Raw genomic sequence first — 18,764 nt, 5'->3', positions numbered from 1 at the left:
AAAAACTGGAAGCATTTCCTCTAACATCAGGAACAAGGAAAGGATGTCCACTCTCACCACTATTATTCAACATAGTTTTGGAAGTCCCAGCCATGGCAGTCAGAGAAGAAAAAGAAATAAAAGGAATACAAATTGGGAAAGAAGAAGTAAAACTGTCACTGCTTGCAAATGACATGATACTATACCTAGAGAATCCTAAAGACGCCACCAGAAAACTACTAGAGCTAATCAATGAATTTGGTAAAGTTGCAGGATACGAAATTAATGCACAGAAATCTCTTGCATTCCTAAAAAATAATGATGAAAAATCTGAAAGAGAAATTAAGGAAATACTCCCATTTACCATTGCAACAAAAAGAATAAAATACCTAGGAATAAACCTACCTAGGGAGACAAAAGACCTGTATGCAGAAAACTATAAGACACTGATGACAGAAATTAAAGATGATACCAACAGATGGAGAGATGGACCATGTTCTTGGATTGGAAGAATCAATATTGTGAAAATGACTGTACTACCCAAAGCAATCTACAGATTTAATGCAATCCCTATCAAATTACCAATGGCATTTTTTATGGAACTAGAACAAAAAATCTTAAAATTTGTATGGAGACACAAAAGATCCTGAATACCCAAAGCAGTCTTGAGGGAAAAAAACAGAGCTGGAGAAATCAGACTCCCTGACTTCAGACTATACTATAAAGCTACAGTAATCAAGAGAGTATGGTACTGGCACAAAAACAGAAACATACATCAGTGGAACAAGATAGAAAGCCCAGAGATAAACCAACGCACCTATGGTCAACTAACCTATTACAAAGGAGGCAAGGACATACAATGGAGAAAAGACAGTCTCTTCAATAAGTGGTGCTGGGAAGACTGGACAGCTACATGTAAAAGAATGAAATTAGAACACTCCCTAACACCATACACAAAAATAAACTCAAAATGGATTAGAGACCTAAATGTAAGACCGGACACTGTAAAACTTAGAGGAAAACCTATGAAGAACACTCTTTGACATAAATCACAGCAAGATCTTTTTTGATCAGCCTCCTAGAGTAATGGAAATAAAAACAAAAATAAACAAATGGGACCTAATGAAACTTAAGAGCTTTTGCACAACAAAGGAAACCATAAACAAGAGGAAAAGGCAACCCTCAGAATGGGAGAAAATATTTGCAAATGAATCAATGGACAAAGGATTAATCTCCAAAATATATAAACAGCTCATGCAGCTCAATATTAAAAAAAAAAAAACGACCCAATCCAAAAATGGGCAGAAGACCTAAATAGACATTTCTCCAAAAAAGACATACAGATGGCCAAGAAGCACATGAAAAGCTGCTCAACATCACTAGTTATTAGAGAAATGCAAATCAAAACTACAATGAGGTATCACCTCACACCAGTTAGAATGGGCATCATCAGAAAATCTACAAACAACAAAGGCTGGAGAGGGTGTGGAGAAAATGGAACCCTCTTGCACTGTTGGTGGGAATGTAATTTGATACAGCCACTATGGAGAGTAGTATGGAGGTTCCTTAAAAAACTAAAAATAGAATTTCCATATGATCCAGCAATCCCACTACTGGGCATATGCCCAGAGAAAACCATAATTCAAAAAGACACATGCACCACATTGTTCATTGCAGCAGTATTTACAATAGCCAGGTCATGGAAGCAACCTAAATGCCCATCGACAGATGAATGGATAAAGAAGAAGTGGTACATATATACAATGGAATATTACTCAGCCATAAAACGGAACGAAATTGGATCATTCGTTGAGACGTGGATGGATCTAGAGACTGTCATACAGAGTGAAGTAAGTCAGAAAGAGAAAAACAAATATCATATATTAACGCATGTATGTGGAACGTAGAAAAATGGTACAGATGAACCCGTTTGCAGGGCAGAAATTGAGACACAGATGTAGAGAACAAACATAACACCAAGCGGGGAAAGTGGTGGGGGGGTGGTGGTGGTGTTGTGATGAATTGGGAGATTGGGCTTGACATGTATACACTGATGTGTATAAAATTGATGACTAATAAGAACCTGCTGTATAACAAAATAAATAAAATGAAATTCAAAAAACATAAAATAGCCAAAACAAATTTGAAAAAGCTGAATGAAGGTAGAGGACCTACATTTACTGATTTCAAGAATTATCATAAAGCTACAGTAATCAAAACTGTATGGTTTTGGTATCAAAATAAACAAGTAGATAAAAGGAACAGAATATAGAGAACAGAAACACACACACACACACACGCAAATAGAATTAATTGATTTTTAACATAGGTAAAAGAACAATGACTGGACGTTTTTTGTACAAAAACACACACCAAAGAAAACTTCAATCCATACTTCACACTATATACAAAAATTAACTGAAAATGCATTATAGACCCAAATGTAAAACCTGTAAAACTTCCAGAATAAAATATATGGGAGGAAATGTCTATGATCCTGTCTTAAGCAAAACTCTTTTGGATATAAGAACAAAGCTACAATTCATAAAAGAAAAAAGTGATAAATTGGGCTTCACTAAAATTGAGATCTTTTGTGAATAGAATGAAAAGACAAGCCATGGACTATTTGAAAATCTCATATTTGGTAAAGGAGTTGAATTTAAAATATATAAAGAACCTTGAAATCTCAATGATAGAAAATAAACAAGCTACTTTTTAAAAAATGGGCAAAAATGTTGGATAGACATTTCACCAAAGAAGATTTATGGATGACAAATGACTACATGGAAAGATGCTCATCATTAGTCATTAGGGAAATGCAAATTAAACCACATTGAGATAACATTACACACCTATTAAAATGTGTTCAATTAAAAAGTGGACCATACCAAGTATTGGTGAAGATGTGGAGGAACTGAAAATCTCAAACACTATTTGTTGGAGTGTTAAGATGGCACAATCACTTTGGAAAACAGTTCGACATTTAAAAAAAAAATTAAACATATACCTATCGTATGACTTCACCATTCCACACCTATGTATTACTCAAGAGAAATGAAAGGATATGTTCATACAAAGACTTGTACATGAATGTTCATAATAGTTTTGTTTGTAATAGCCCAAAACTGGAAACAACCCAAATGGCCATCAACAGGGTAAAGGATAAACAAATGGTATTAGTGTGTCCATATATACTAGTAGTAGTAGTAGTAACAGTAGTAACAGTAGTAGTAGTAGTAGTAGTAGTAGTAGTAGTAGTAGTAGTAGTAGTATATCCATTCACTCAATGGATAACACTACTCAGCAACAACAAATAATTATTAATAGATGTAACAACATGGAAGAATCTCAAAATACTTGAACCAAGTGATAGAAACCAGACAAAAATGAATACATACTGTACAGTCTCATTTATATAAAATCTTGAGAATGAAAACAAAAGAAAGAAAGCAGTGGTTACCTAGGAAGAGTGGGGGAAATGGAAGAGTTCTCAAGGGGACAAGATTTCATGAGTGTATACATATGTCAAAATTTATCAAAATTACAGTTTAAACAGTTTTAGTTAATTGTATATTAATTATATCTCCTTAAAGCCCTTTTTAAAACATAAAAAATACATAAACAAATGCATGTTTAGTAAATTGAAAATACTTGCAATCCTGGCACCTTCATGCCTCAAGTGTTCTGCCCCTGCAAATCATCAACCAAATAGAGATAGAGATAATATAAGCATAGGGTGAAGCCAGAATAAGGGGACCAAAATTTTGACAGAGCCAAAGCCACCATGGGTTTGCTATGTCTTCCTTCTCACTCATACCCCTTCTCATTCCTCTTCCTCTAGCTTCAGGAAGAATAGTAAAAGATCTCTTAAAAAACAGCACTAACCATAAAAGGCAAAGTTGATAAATCAAACTTCATGAAAGATAGGAGTATCTGCTATCAAAAGATACCATTAAGAATAAGTGAGGGCTTCCCTGGTGGTGCAGTGGTTGAGAGTCTGCCTGCTAATGCAGGGGACACGGGTTCGAGCCCTGATCTGGGAAGATCCCACATACCGCGGAGCAACTGGGCCCGTGAGCCACAACTACTGAGCCTGCACGTCTGGAGCCTGTGCTCCGCAACAAGGGAGGCCACGATAGTGAGAGGCCCGTGCACCGTAATGAAGAGTGGCCCCCGCTTGCCACAACTAGAGAAAGCCCTCGCATAGAAATGAAGACCCAACACAGCCAAAAATAAATAAATAAATAAATTTATAAAAAAAAAAAAAGAATAAGTGAGACATGGTCTGGAAGAAAATAGATATAGAGATAGAGATAGAGGTAGAGAAAAAGATATGTGTGTACACATGTATGTATTACCTGTATATATATATATGTTATACATACATGTACATATACATACATACATGTACATATACATACACACATGCATGTATATGGACTTATATGTAGAATTTCTTAAATTCCTCCGAAGGAATAAGAAAACAACTAACAATCCTATTTTTCAAATGGGAAAAATACTTGAATAATTACAAAAGAAGATATTGAAATAGCCAACAAACATATTAAAAGGTGCTCAACATCATTACCCATCAGGAAAATGAAAATTAAAACAAAAAGGCAGTCTGCTACAACACCAAAATGGATAAAATAAAAATATTAAGTGTTAATGAGGATGCAGAAAAACTGAAACTCTTGGACATTGTTGATAGCAGTGTAAACTGACCTAAATATTTTTGAAAACAGTTTGACAGTATTTACAAAATCTAAATATATGCCTACTCTGTTATCCAGAAAATCCACATCTAAGTACACATCCAAAAGAAATACTTGCCTACTTTAATCAAAATACATGTTCAAAAATGTTTATAGAAACTTTATTAATAGTGAAAAACTTGAAACTATCTGTTCATTAACAGACTAAATAATTGTATATTCATATAATGGAACACTACACAGCCTTAAAAAATAATGATCTATCCAATGCAACAGTATAGATGAATATCACAGACTTCATGCTGAGGAAAAGAAGCCAGAAACAATAGAGCACATGTTTAGATGAAGTTCAAATATTAATCTATGATAGTAAAGGAATAGTGGATAGCTCTTGGGGTGGGGAGAAGTTTTTGAAGGCAGGTCGTTTTTACTGGAAAAGAGAAAGAGGACACCTTCTAATGTGGATGGAAATGTTTTACAGCTTGATCTAGGTGTGGTTATATATACATATGCAAAAGTTCAATAATCTATACACTTGATTTGTGCACTTTACTATATGAAAGTTAGACTACAAATTTTTTTAAAGATTTCTGTTTTCTTTCATTACCTACATTGTACTGCATACCCAATATACCAAACCACTCCTAAATTCTAGGTCCCCTGAATTCAAGGATCTATTCAGTCTCACCTAAAGTACAGTCCTTCTCTGTATGCTTATTCTTTTCATTGAAGCAACATTGAATAGAATCAAAGGGCAAAACTAAACATTTATCCAAACTTCCCTTATTTCCTAATAGAAGAACTTTCCTAAGGAAAAATTGATAAGTAAAAATATTTCCCTAGCACTTCACTTGTCATTGTTCTCAAGGAAATTTTACCACTAATGGTGAGTTTAGACCAAAAATTTTCTCTTTTGATTTTTTATATAAAGCTATATTTTCCATTACATAATACTGTGTATTTATAAACTTATCCTGAGTTCAACATCCCTTTCCCATATGCCTCATTATTAGAATGTCCTGGAAATGGGCAGTGCCTGAAAATTCAATAGCAATTGCCTCTCCTAATAAGCAGTAGCTCGGTGCTGCCCTGATAACTAAATGTGAACCCACAACCATCTATTGCTCTGTTACATCCTCCAGACCTGTGTCATCCAATAGAAATAGAATGCAAGCCACCTATATGATTTGAAACTTTCCAGCAGATACGTTAAAAAACTAAACAGATAAACTCATTTTAATGATATATTTTATTTAACATAATAGATCGAAAGTGTGATTTCAGTATGTAATCAATATAAAAAGTTATCAATGAGCTTATTTACATTAGTTTTCATCTTAATTCTTCAAAGATCCAGTGTGTATTTTACACTTACATTGCACACTTACACTGTGTCTCAATTCGGATGATCACATTTCAAGTGCTTGATACCATATATGGCTAGTGACTACTGTATTGGATAGTTCAGCTCCCAATTACCTGGGCCACAACCAAGGTAACCCTTGAAATGAAACTCCAAATTCTGACTCATTAGTCTTGAAATAATATATACCTCCACCCCATATCTTTATAGCCCATAAAATTATATTTCTCTCACCTGGAAGTTCTAATTCACTAAACTATGTCCCTAGGGCTCCATCCACCAAGTCAAAGGTCACCATACTTGCATCTGTCTGAAACCTAACATACTTCCCACTTACTACAAAATCCATCAGAACTGATCTTGTCATTTTGCCAAGGCCAACTCAACAGAAGTTTTCACCTCCTACTCTCTTACAAAATGTGATATATCAAAATTATCCTGTGAAAAGTAGCATGAACTTACTGTGAATATATTCATAAATTCAATGTGCTAGGTCAACAAACATGTGAAGTAGAATCTTCCAAGAAAGACATGAGTCAAGAAAACATGGCATAAGGGAAAACAAACTGGATTGGGGTTCAAGCTGGGATTTCAGTCCCAGCTTTGGCACCAGGTAGTTTTTTGTTCTTGGGCAACATACAAACATTTCTGAGTCTCCAAAGTGTGATGTATTATATAAAGGCACTGGATTAAATGATTCCTAAGTCCCATTCAATAGTACCAACTATTTTTGTAAAATAAAGAAGAAAGAGTTGGGAAATGAGGGTGAAGGAGGATAAATCCACTTGGGAAAGAGTTAAAATCTCTTCTACATATAGAATAGAAAGGAAGCACTGGAGCTTGGGGTCCACACCAAATAATAACAACAACAATAGTAATAGTAATAATAATAATAATAATAATAATAATAAACACTCCAGTAAAAAATCTTGGATCCTATTTCTCAATTTCTAATATTTCTTCAAGAGAAGGTTATTCTGCCCAAGGTTTTCTTCAGGGCAAATTTGACATCCTTTTTCCTCAGGCTATAGATTAATGGGTTGAACATGGGCACAACAATGGTATAAAATAGGGAGGACACTTTCCCCTGGTCAAGAGGTAAAATAGAAGGTGGTTTGAGGTACATAAAAGCTCCTGACCCAAAGAAAGGAGAAACTGCAATTATGTGGGAACTGCAAGTACTGAAGGCTTTGGACCTTCCCTCAGTGGAGCTAATGTGGAAAATGCTGAAAAGAGTGAAAACCATAAGAGGGAAAAATGGCAACAAAAGGCACCCCAATGCCAGTAGTCACAGCAATAAAGACAACTAGTACGTTTATGTAAGAGCTATTGCAGGAGAGCTCAAGGAGGGGAATGATATCACACATATAGTGATTGACAAGGTTGTCGGCACAAAAAGTCAGAAATACCATATTTCCTGTATGAGCCACAGCCCCAAAAACCCCCATCCCATAGACCCCCAACAAAAGGAATAAACACACCTGAGGAGACATAGTGACCGTGTACACCAGTGGTTTACAGATGGCGACCTAGCGGTCATATGCCATCGCTGACAGGATGAAGGATTCAGAAAAGAGAAAAAAACAAAAGAAAAAGAGCTGAGTCATACACCCTGCACAGGAAATGATATTCTTCTTTGGGACAAAGCTTGTCAGCATTTTGGGGAAGATGGGAGTAGAGAAACTAAAATCTGTGAAGGACAAGTTGAAGAGGAAAAAGTACATGGGAATATGAAGGTGAGAATTCAGTCCAATCAAGGTTATCAATCCCAGGTTCCCTGCTACGGTGACCGTGTAGAAACCTAGAAACAAGAAGAGGGGATCTGGAGTCCTGGCTGGTTTGTTAAGCCTGCGAGGATAAACTCTGTCACAGAGGAGATATTATCTGCAGCCGTTCTCCTCTAGGAGAATTTGTGAGGGAAAAAGAAGAGTTGTTCAGAAAAAAAGAGGGAAAAAAAAAACCCTTCTTGAGAATGGCATTTGAACAGAGAGATTTTTGAACTTCAAGAAGATGGCATTTCATCATACCTGTGTCTCTCTTTTCATGGTCCCCAAGTACCTTGAACCATCCTAGTAACCTGTGGGTGAAATTTACCTCCAGAGTAAGGGTCCCTTCTGTGCACTTCCTCCATTCTACAGCCCTTGGTCAAGGATGTAAGCCCTTCTCTAGGGTGACTCTTGAGACGTGGAAGCCATTCAACCCTGCCTAGGCCTTCCACCTTGGGGCCAGAACTCAGCAGAGCAAGAAGATGAGGTTGTGTGCCCAGGGTGTTTGGCTGGAATGGCTATGGAATTATTATGTGACAATAATAATGGAGTCATAATGTAAAGTTATTAATTAACTTTAAGAAAAAGAAAAGGGACACTTACTGAGCACCAACTAGGGGAGAGGCATTGATCTAAATGCTGTGTGTCGTTGTGATTATCCCCATATGACAGATGAAGACACTGGGTTTAAGTGACTTGCACAAGTCCCAATGCTTCTGAGTTGCAGCAGAAGGTGAATGAATACAGGTCGTCTGGTTCACAGCGTTTGAGCTTGTAACCACGCTGCCACAGGACAGACCAGGTCAGGCAGGCACTCACCCTCCTTCTGCTTGGAGTCACAGTGCTGTGCTCTACTGGCTCTCATCCATCTCCTTCATGGAGACTCAAATGCCCTGGTGAAAAGAAGGTGAAAACTTGGAGCTCAGAGGCCTCTGCTTCTGCTTCTCTACTTTAAGGATCAAAACCTCTAGTTTATCTTGATTCTCTTGCTGAGCAGAAGAACAAGATCTCTGATTGTGGCTTTGCCCCAAGCTTCCTGTCCAGCTTCCAGGGATGAAACAGCATCCTTTCCTAATGCACAGGAGACTAAAGAGTTTTATTCTGGATTAGAGATCTCAGTTGACCTAGTTACAAGAGACTCCCTCAGGATCACTGCTTCAGAGACCACCTTCCCTAAGGAAGAAGAAATGTTTATTTACATCTTTGATAATGCTTGACACGGCTTTTAACAGCCTATTCCTTTACAGAGTTTACATTTTTTAAGCACATTTAAGGGCAAAGCAATGTGGGAAAAATAATTCTTGCTACTTTGTTTTGAGCACTTACCATGTACCAAATACTGTATCTGACCCAGGACCCTCATACGAAGGATCCAAAGCAATACACAAATAATTTTATCTCATTAATTCCTCACAACAACCTATTAATAAGCTAGACCTATTAATCTTCACTTTAAAAGGAGACACACACACAGATTGTAGGTTCCAGAATCTTAAGTCAGACTCTGGTCTGTCCAACTCTAAACTTCATAGGGACCAGGGACATTGCTGGGCTTCTTAAAGATACTTAGTGTGTGTTACTGATGGCACCCGGTTTGTCTCTAGACATCAGTCCTGGCTACTGTAAATTGCACACGTTCTCAAATAGTTCTCAGGAAGGAACTTCATTCAAATAGGGACTACAGAGGCAACTTGTACTCTGCACCTCTTACCAGGGGCTTTTATATATTAAGGACGACAGATTTCATAGCCAAGAAATAAATCTTGATGTGGGGAAATTTGAGGTTTGGTGTGCTGGTGGATTAGAGAGGCTTTTGGTCCTGGGTTAATGGCAGAAGTTCTCTTACAAAAGTTATGAAATCAAAATATAAAGGCAGAAGTCTGTCTTCCTTCAAGCAAGTCTAACTAAAATCACTGCACTCAGGCCTGTGTATGTTTATGAGTTTGCGCATACATCAGTGAGGACCTACTCCCCCTAAGCTAAGACTCCGCAGTGATGGTGCCTCATCTTTTTGATATACATTTAGAATTTTCCATGTCCCAAAGTAACCCTAATGAATCTCAGTCCCACTGCACAAAAGTTAAAAATGAAGAAAGATAATTCATTAAAATGAAATTAAAATAGGCTCTCCTTGAGTTCCAAGTACGAAGAAGACTTTGAGGGGTTCTCAGAAAGCTCTTAGGGGATTTTGTTACTTCGGAGACAGTTGCCAGGGCAACCCCATTTCCAAATGCATCTTAAGCAGGGTTTCTCTAAAGCCATGTTACCTGATGCCTTGCTCCAGTACGAGCAGAAAGCAAAAGCAAAAGCAAAAAAAAAAAACCTGTTTTGTTTTTCTATTTGTATAGTACTGTCACCTTTCCAAAACTTCAATCTCTGAGAATGACTTTCTTCTATTTATTTCTAACTTAAATTATATATTATACATAAAACATCACAGGGCATGTGAAGATTTACATATGATAAAATGTCTTTGCAAATACGTCTCATGCATGTGCATTAGCTCTCAGACTTCTGGTAGTCCATTGGAGTTGTACAAGTATGGTCCCAAACCAATCCCTACCTATCATAGGATTCCCAGCTTCGTAAGAAGCACAAACCTGACCAGCGAGAAAAGATGGCATCTGAGAGGGCTTCATGTGAAATAGTCTCCATTAGCTCCTGACAAAGGAGATAGAATTAAATTCATCTTTCAGTAGTCATATGGGCCTGTATAATAGTTAATGTTAAATTGTTTTTAATAAATGTATTTGACAATGTAATATGTGAGGTTCAGGGATGCAAGAAAACATGATTCATGCCAGAAGGAAGCTTACAGTCTAATAGTGCCTCTTAACCTTTCATACTGTTTTGTTTTCTTAAATTCTCTATGAGCTCAATTGTTTCATGGCTTCAACAGTCCCTCCATGTAAATGGCTCTCAAATTTGTGTCTTTAGTTTTCAATTCTCTATTAAGCTCCTTTCCTGTGTATCCAAACTTTTTCTGGATATTTCCAAGAGGCCATCCTGTGGTCATCCCTGAACTCACTGAGAACAAGGATGAACACGTTTTCCTTTCTGTCTTTTCAACCGCTCCATTATTTATCTGGGTATCACCAATGGTTAGGAAGTAGAAAGTAGAGTTCATAAGGCTAGATTCTAAGTCCTGGTTTTCTAGGACAGTACCAATTTGCGCTTATTGTCCCAGAAAAATTAGTAGTTTCCTTCCACTCTGAAATATATCCTAGTTGAATGAGAAGTACTCAGAGCATGAATTTTGGAATCTGGTAGACCTCAGCACAAAACCTGGTTCTACTACTTAGTAGCTATGTGATCTTGAGAAATTTGTTTAGCCTTTCTATGAGTTTCCAAATTTTTATCTTAAAATTAGTAAAATAACCACAACTCAAAGTGTTGTTTTAATGAGTAAATGAGGCACCTTCTGGCACAAAGAAGATACAAAAAGAAGCTAATTCATTATTATTATTAATAAAAAACAATTTATATGTTACATATTGCTTTATTAAATAAATAAAATTTATTATAATAATAGTAATAACTATATCTTTGGGTGAAATTAGTTTCAGAATAGGCTAGAACAGACGGCAGAGAAATCAATTTAAAAACTTTACACAAGCAGTAGAAACAGAAAAAGATGAACAGGGCCACATATTATGATATTATGATGAAATGCCAAACAGGATTTAGTGTCTCTATGGCTTGAGAGAGAACAATGGAGAGGAAGAGGCACAAATCATATTTGATTAAGTTTTCAAGCTCAGGGAAACAGGAAATGGAAAAATAAGGAAACGACAAAGAAAAGGTAGAAAATTGAAACTCAGAGATTGAATGAAAGGGATTAAGATACAATTCGGGGAATCATCCGAATAGATGATTACAGAAAAATGGGAAAATTGCTTCAAGGAGGAGAGTTTAAAGACAACAGCAAATTAAATACAACCTTCCAAAAATGCCTACACACAGATAATGGGAAAAGAAAATTGACCAGGGAAATGTCAAAATAAGGCAAACTTAGTGGTTAAGAGCAAGAACTGGAGAAAACAGACCTAGAATTAAACCCCAACTGTATTCTTTATATCCTGGCAAACCTGAGTAAGTCACTTAACCTAATTAAGACTCAGCGTCCCAATCTAAAAAACGGGATAACAATACCAAACTTGCAGATATCTGTGATGGTTAAATTTTACTCCAGTGAATATTCACTTAGTAAATATTAGCTGAGTCTATAAAATGTCACATAGGCCAAAAGTAGGGAAAATGTCAAGAGTAAGGGATAAATAATGTTACCAAAGTCCAAGGGGGAAAAAACTCGAAAAATAACCTTGAACTAAGTCATTCTCTTGCAAGTGTATTCACTTATTTTTCCATGTAACTTCTACTGTCTTTAGTCTGATACAACTTACAACTATTCATTGGTTATTTCAAGACTGTATTCCATAAACCCCAACTAGGTTAAAAGCTTCTTCAGGGAAAATTCTTAATCCTATAGCTTTGTGGTACACTAACACTCAGTACCTGCCTATCAGTGATGAATACATTATAGATGTTCCTTATTACCGTACCCTACCCCCTTCTTATTTTTCCATTTCCGTCATCCTGCTCCTGTTCCCCTGAGCTTGAAAACTTAATCAAATATGATTTGTGCCTCTCCTCTCTGTTGTTTTCTCTCAAGCCATTAGAGATACTAAATCCTGTTTGGCATTTCATCATAATATCATAATATGTGGCCCTGTTTATCTTTTTCTGTTTCTACTGCTTGTGTAAAGTTTTTAAATTGATTTCTCTGCCTTATGTCCTAGCCCATTCTGAAACCAGTTTCATTAGTTATTACTATTACTATAATAAATTTTATTTTTTAATAAAATAATATATACCATGAATTGTTTTTTAATAATAATGGTAGAACTTGCTGAAAGTAATGCATTTTAACAATATATTTCTTACAAGTAGTGCATTTATATTTTAGAAAAATTATAGGATATATATTAACATAAAGTAGAAAATAAAAGCCATCCACTCATAAATAATCACTGTTAATATTTCGGTGCATGATGTTTGATGTTAGATCATATTGTATATACTACCTTGAAGCATTTTCATCGGGTCATTTGTAGAGATGTGGATGGACCTAGAGTCTGTCATACAGAGTGAAGTAAGCCAGAAAGAGAAAAACAAATATCGTATATTAATGCATATATGTGGAATCTAGAAAAAAGGTACAGATGAACCTATTTGTAGGGCAAGAATAGAGACATAAACGTAGAGAATGGACATGTGGACATGGGGCGGGGGGTGGGATGAATTGGGAGGTTAGGTTTGACATAAATACAGTAGCATGTATAAAATAGATAGCTAGTGGGAACCTGCTGTATAGCACAGGGAGCTCAGCTCAGTGCTCTGTGATGACCTAGATGGGTGGGATGGGGGGGTGGGAGAGAGGTCAAGAGGGAGGTGATATAGGTATACATATAGCTGATTCACTTCATTGGACAGCAGAAACTAACATAATATTGTAAAGCAATTTTACTCCAATAAAAAGTAAACTATATATTATTGGCATCTTTATGTGCCAGTAAATAAACTTCAACAGCATTGTTCTTAATGGTTTTATAATATGCCTTCAGTGGATGTACTATCATTTAGTATGTCAGTTCTTTGTTTGACATTTGTTATGTCCAATTTTGACTAAGATAAATACTGCTGAGTTGAATGTGCATTTTTACAAACCTAACCATTTATTTTCTGAGGATAAATTCCTAGAAGTTAAATTGATAAGTCTAAAGATATACCCTCTGTTAAGAATATTGCTGAAATGTTCTCATGAAAGGTTCAGTTACACTCCTGTGAGCAATGTATAAGCGTTTCTTTTCCCCCATGTCTATCCTAACAAGTTCCTAACAAATTGAGCCAATTTGATGCTAAAAATGCCATCACATTAATTCGTATTTCTGTAAGTAATGTTGGGCTTTAGGAATTTAGTTTTACGTTTCTTGGCCTGGACCCTTCATATGTTGTATTTGAGTATTTAAATCTACTTTATTGGGGTATAATTGACATACAATAGCATGAACCCAGTTTATGGATTTATACAGTTCATTGATTTTTAACAAATGTATAATCCCATGCAACCACCACTCGATCAAGATACATACCGTTTTCATTACCCTAAAATGTTCTCTGGTATAATGAATGATCCCCCACTCCTGGTCCTGGTGACTTCTGATTTCAGTCACTATATATTATTTTTGCCTGTTTTTGGCATTTATAAAAATGTAATCATACAGTATTACTCGTTCGTGTTAAGTCTCGTTCACTCAGCATAGTTTTGAGATGAATTCATGTTGTTGCATGCTTTGGTAGTTCATTCCTTTTTTATTGCTGAGGAATGTTCAATCATATGAATATACCACAATTTGTTTACTCGTTCACCAGTTGAGGGAAATTTATATTGTTTACAGTTTGAGACTAACATAAATAACGCTTCCATGAATATTCAGCCACAGATGTTTCCATTTCACTTGGGCAAATATCCAGGAGCAGAATCACTACATTATATGAAACATGTATTTTTTTATTCTATTAAAATCTTCCAAAGTGTTTTCCAAAGTGGTGGTTGTGCCATTGTACACTCCCACCAGCAATAAATGAGAATTCCAGCTGCTCACCAGTACATGGAATTGTCAGTATTTTTAATTTTGTCATTCTGTTGGCATGCAGTGGCATCTCATGATTTTATTTGCATTTCCCTGATTATTAATGATATTGATTCTCTTTTCATGTCTGATTAGCCATTTATATATCTTATTTGGCTATTTATATATTTCTTACTTGGCTACTGTGTTTTCTTGAGTTATAAAAGTTCTTAATATAATCTGGGTATAAGTATTTTGCATATATTTTGAAAATATTTTCTCCCAGTTAGTGGCCTGCTTTTCATTTTCTTAGCAGTGTATTTCAAGGAACAGAGTCTCAGTTTTTATGAAATCCAATTTATATTGTGGTTAGTGCATTTTTGTTCTATCTAAAATTCTTCGTCTGGCCCAAGGTGGTGAAGATATCTTTTCTGCTATGTCTTTTTCTAGACTTTTACTGGTTTTGCCTTAATATTTAGGTCAGTATCCCATATTGAGTTAATTTTGCTTAACTTTTTATTTTGGAGCATTTCAAATGATGAAAAGTAAACGGAAGAGTATAATAAATCTCTCCGTATCCCTCCTAGTTTCAACAATATCAGCATTATGACAATCTTATATCATCTCTACCTCACTGGCTTCCTAACCTCAATAGATGATGATGGTGACAGTTCTTTCCCAGGTAAAATTTATGTACACGGAAACACACAAATCTTAGCTGTATCATTTTTAACAAAAAGATACACCTCTGAAACTCACACCATTATCTTAATATAGAACATTTCAATCATTCCAGAAAATTTCCCTTGTTCCATGCTGGTAATCTCATTCTGCCTGGGAAAACTACTAGTCTGATTTTCTTTCACCTTAAATTAGCTTCGCCTCTTCTATAACTTCATAAAATGAGTCACACATTTTGTGGGGTTTGATCTGGCTTCTTTTGCTCAGCATAATTTCTGTAGATCATATGATAAATCTATTTTTAATTTTTTGGGAACCTCCCTATTGTTTTCCATAGTGGCTGAACCAATTTCATTCCCACCAACAGTGTACAGGGGTTCCTTTTTTTCCACATTCTCAGCAACACGTGTTATCTCTTGTCTTCTTAATAATAGCCATGCTAACAGGTGTGAGATGATATCTCAGTATGGTTTTGTTTGCATTTTCCTGATGATTAGTGATGTTGACGTAACTGTTTGGCCACTTGGATGTCTTCTTCAGAAAAAAATGTCTATTTAGTTCCTCTGCCCATTTTTTAATCATATTTTGTTATTGAGTTGTATGAATTCTCTATATATTTTTATATTAACCCCTTTTCAGATATGTGACTTACAAATATTTTCTCCCATTCTGTAAGTTGCCTTTTTATTTTGTTGATTGTGTCTTTTGCTCTGCAGAAGCTTTTAAGTTTGATGTAGTCCCATTTGTTTTTGATTTTTGATTTTGTTGTTTATGCTTTTGGGGTCATAGCCAAAAAATCATTGCAAGACCAGTGTCAAAGAGATTCTTCCCTATATTTCCATCTAGACGTTTTATGGTATCAGATCTTATCTTTAAGTTTTTTAAGTTAAAATTAATTTTTGTGAGTGGTGTAAGATAGTGGTCCAGTTTCATTGTTCTGCATGTATTTATCCAGTTTTCCCAACAACACTTCTTGAAGAGACTATCCTTTCCCCATTCTTGGCTCCCTTGTCAAATACTAATTGACTGTATATGCGGGGGGTTAATTCTGGGCTCCCTGTTTTGTTCCATTGATCTATGTGAACATGGTATGCCTTTTCCTTTGTGTCTTTGATTTCTTTCAACAGAGTCTTGTAGTTTTCATTGTACAGATCTTTCACTTCCTTGGTTAAACTTATTCCTATATACTTTATTGATTTTGATGCTATTGTGAATGGTATAGTTTTCTTTATTTCCTTTTCAGATGTGTATAGAAATGCACTGATTTCTGTATGTTAATTTAATATCCTGCAACTTTACTGAAATTATTGATTAGTTCCAAAAATTTGTTGGTTGATTCTTTGGGATTTTCTATATACAAAATCGTATCATCTGCAAATAGCAACATTTTTACTTCTTTTCTGATTTGGATGTCTTTTATTTCCTTGTCTTGCCCAATTGCTCTAGCTAGGATTGAATAAGAATAACTAGGATTGAATAAGTACTGCATTGAATAAGAGTGGTGAGAGTAGGCATGCTTGTCTTGTTCCTGAAATTAGAGGGAAATCTTTCAATTATTCTCCACTGAGTGTGTTAGCTGTGGCTTTGTCATATATGGCCTTTACTAAGTTGAGATTTGTTCATTCTATACCTAATTTGTTGTATTATCATGAAAGAATGTTCTATTTTGTCAAATGCTTTTTCTGCATCTACACTGATGATCATGTGATTTTTATCTTTCATTCTATTAATGTGATATATTTCGATTATTGATTTGCATACGTTGAACCACCTTTGCATCCCAGGGATAAATCCCACTTGGTCATGGTGTGAAAACCTTTTAATGTGTTCTTGAATTTGGTTTGATAATATTTTGTTGAGAATTTTTGCATCTATATTCATCAAGGATATTAGTCTATAGTTTTCTTGTAGAGTCTTTATTTGGCTTTGGTATCAGGGTAATACTGGCCTCATAGAATGAGTTTGGGAGTATTCCCTCCTCTTCAACTTTTTGAAAGAGTTTGAGAAAGATTGGTATTAATTCTTCTTTAAATGTTTGGTAGAATTTGCCAGTAAAGCCATTTGGTCCTGGGGTTTTCTGTATCAGGAGGTGTTTGATTACTGATTCAATCTCTGCTCATTATTGGTCTGTTCAGATTTGCTATTTATTCCTGATTCAGTCTTGGTAGTTTGTGTGTTTCTAGGAATTTGTCCAGTTCTTCTACGTTATCTAATTTATTGGCATATAATTGTTTATAGTTTGCTCTTATGATCCTGTGTGTTTCTGTACATGTGATGAAGACATTACAAATGTCTTCTCTTTCACTTCTAACTTTATTTTTTGAGTCCTTTCTCTTTTTTTCTAAGTTAATCTAGCTAAAAGTTTGTCAGGTTTGTTTATTTTTTCAAAGAACCTCCTCTTAATTTCATTGAGCCTTTCAATTGTTTTCACTGGTCTTTATTTCATTAATTTCCATGTAGATCTTTATCATTACATTTCCTCTGCTAACTTTGGGTTTAATTTGTTCTTTTTTTAGTCTTTTGAGGTGTAGAGTTAGGCTGCTTATTTGAGATCTTTCTAATTTCTTTCTTTTATTGAAATATAGTTGATTTACATTATTATATTAGTTTCAGGTGTGCAACATAGTGATTCAATATTTTTATAGATTATACTCCATTTAAAGTTATTACAAAATAATGGCTATATTTTCCTGTGCTGTACAATATATCCTTGTTGCTTATTTATTTTATACATGGTAGTTTGTATCTCTTAATCTCCTACCCCTATATTGCCCCTCCCCCTTCCCTCTCCTCACTGGTAATTAGTAGTTTGTTCTCTGTATCTGTGAGTCTGTTTCTGTTTTGTTACATACATTCGTTTTATTTTTTTAGATTCCACATACAAGTGATAACACAGAGTACTTGTCTTTCTCTGTCTGACTTATTTCACTAAGCATAATACACTCCAGGTCCATCCATGTTGTTGCAAATAGCAGAATTTCATTCTTTTTATGGCTGAGTAATATTCCATTTTATATATATATATATATATATCTATCTATATCTATATATATATATCTATATATATATATATATATCTTACATCTACTTTATCCATTCATCTCCTGATGGATCTAATTTCTTAATATATGTATTTATTGCCATAAACTTTCCTCTCAGAATTGTTTTTGCAGGATCCCATGGGATTTGATATGTTGTATTTCCATTTTCATTTGTTTCAGATAATTTTTCTCTTTTGATTCTTCTTTGACCCATAGTTGATCAGAAGTGTGTTGTTTAGTTTCCACATATTTTAGATTTTCTAGCTTTCCTCTTGTTACTGATTTCTAGTTTTATACCATTGTAGTCAGAAAAGATAAAAAAAAAGAGGGGGGAGAAAATAAACAAACAAAACCCAAGACAAATACCAAAGTCAAAAACTAACAAGCAGCAACAACAACAATCAAAAGAAGAAAAAAGAAAACAAACAAAACCCTAAGACAAATGTTAAAAGCAAAAAACAAACAAACAAACAAAACAAAAATGAAAAAAGAAGCAAACAAAAAAGAGAACAACCAAACAAATAAAAGAACCCCAAAACAAAAACAAACAATAAAACTAAACTAAAAACAATAAACAAACAAACAAA

The 18,764-nt window shown here is 35.1% G+C and overlaps 1 pseudogene across 1 annotated transcript; it reads right to left on the bottom strand.

Annotated features, from left to right (window-relative positions):
- Positions 1 to 3,489: 3,489 nt before the first annotated feature.
- On the bottom strand, positions 3,490 to 18,750 carry LOC309637004 (olfactory receptor 8B12-like; annotated as a pseudogene). The gene is made up of 2 exons (XR_014268493.1): positions 18,225 to 18,750; positions 3,490 to 18,193 (listed from the first exon to the last, which is right to left on the bottom strand). The product of XR_014268493.1 is annotated as an olfactory receptor 8B12-like (transcript).
- Positions 18,751 to 18,764: the final 14 nt, after the last annotated feature.

The sequence above is a fragment of the Balaenoptera physalus genome, assembly GCF_965194825.1.
Source record: "Balaenoptera physalus genome assembly, chromosome: 10".
In the NCBI taxonomy this organism is placed as follows: domain Eukaryota; kingdom Metazoa; phylum Chordata; class Mammalia; order Artiodactyla; family Balaenopteridae; genus Balaenoptera; species Balaenoptera physalus.
This window is presented reverse-complemented; position numbering and strand designations above follow the sequence as displayed.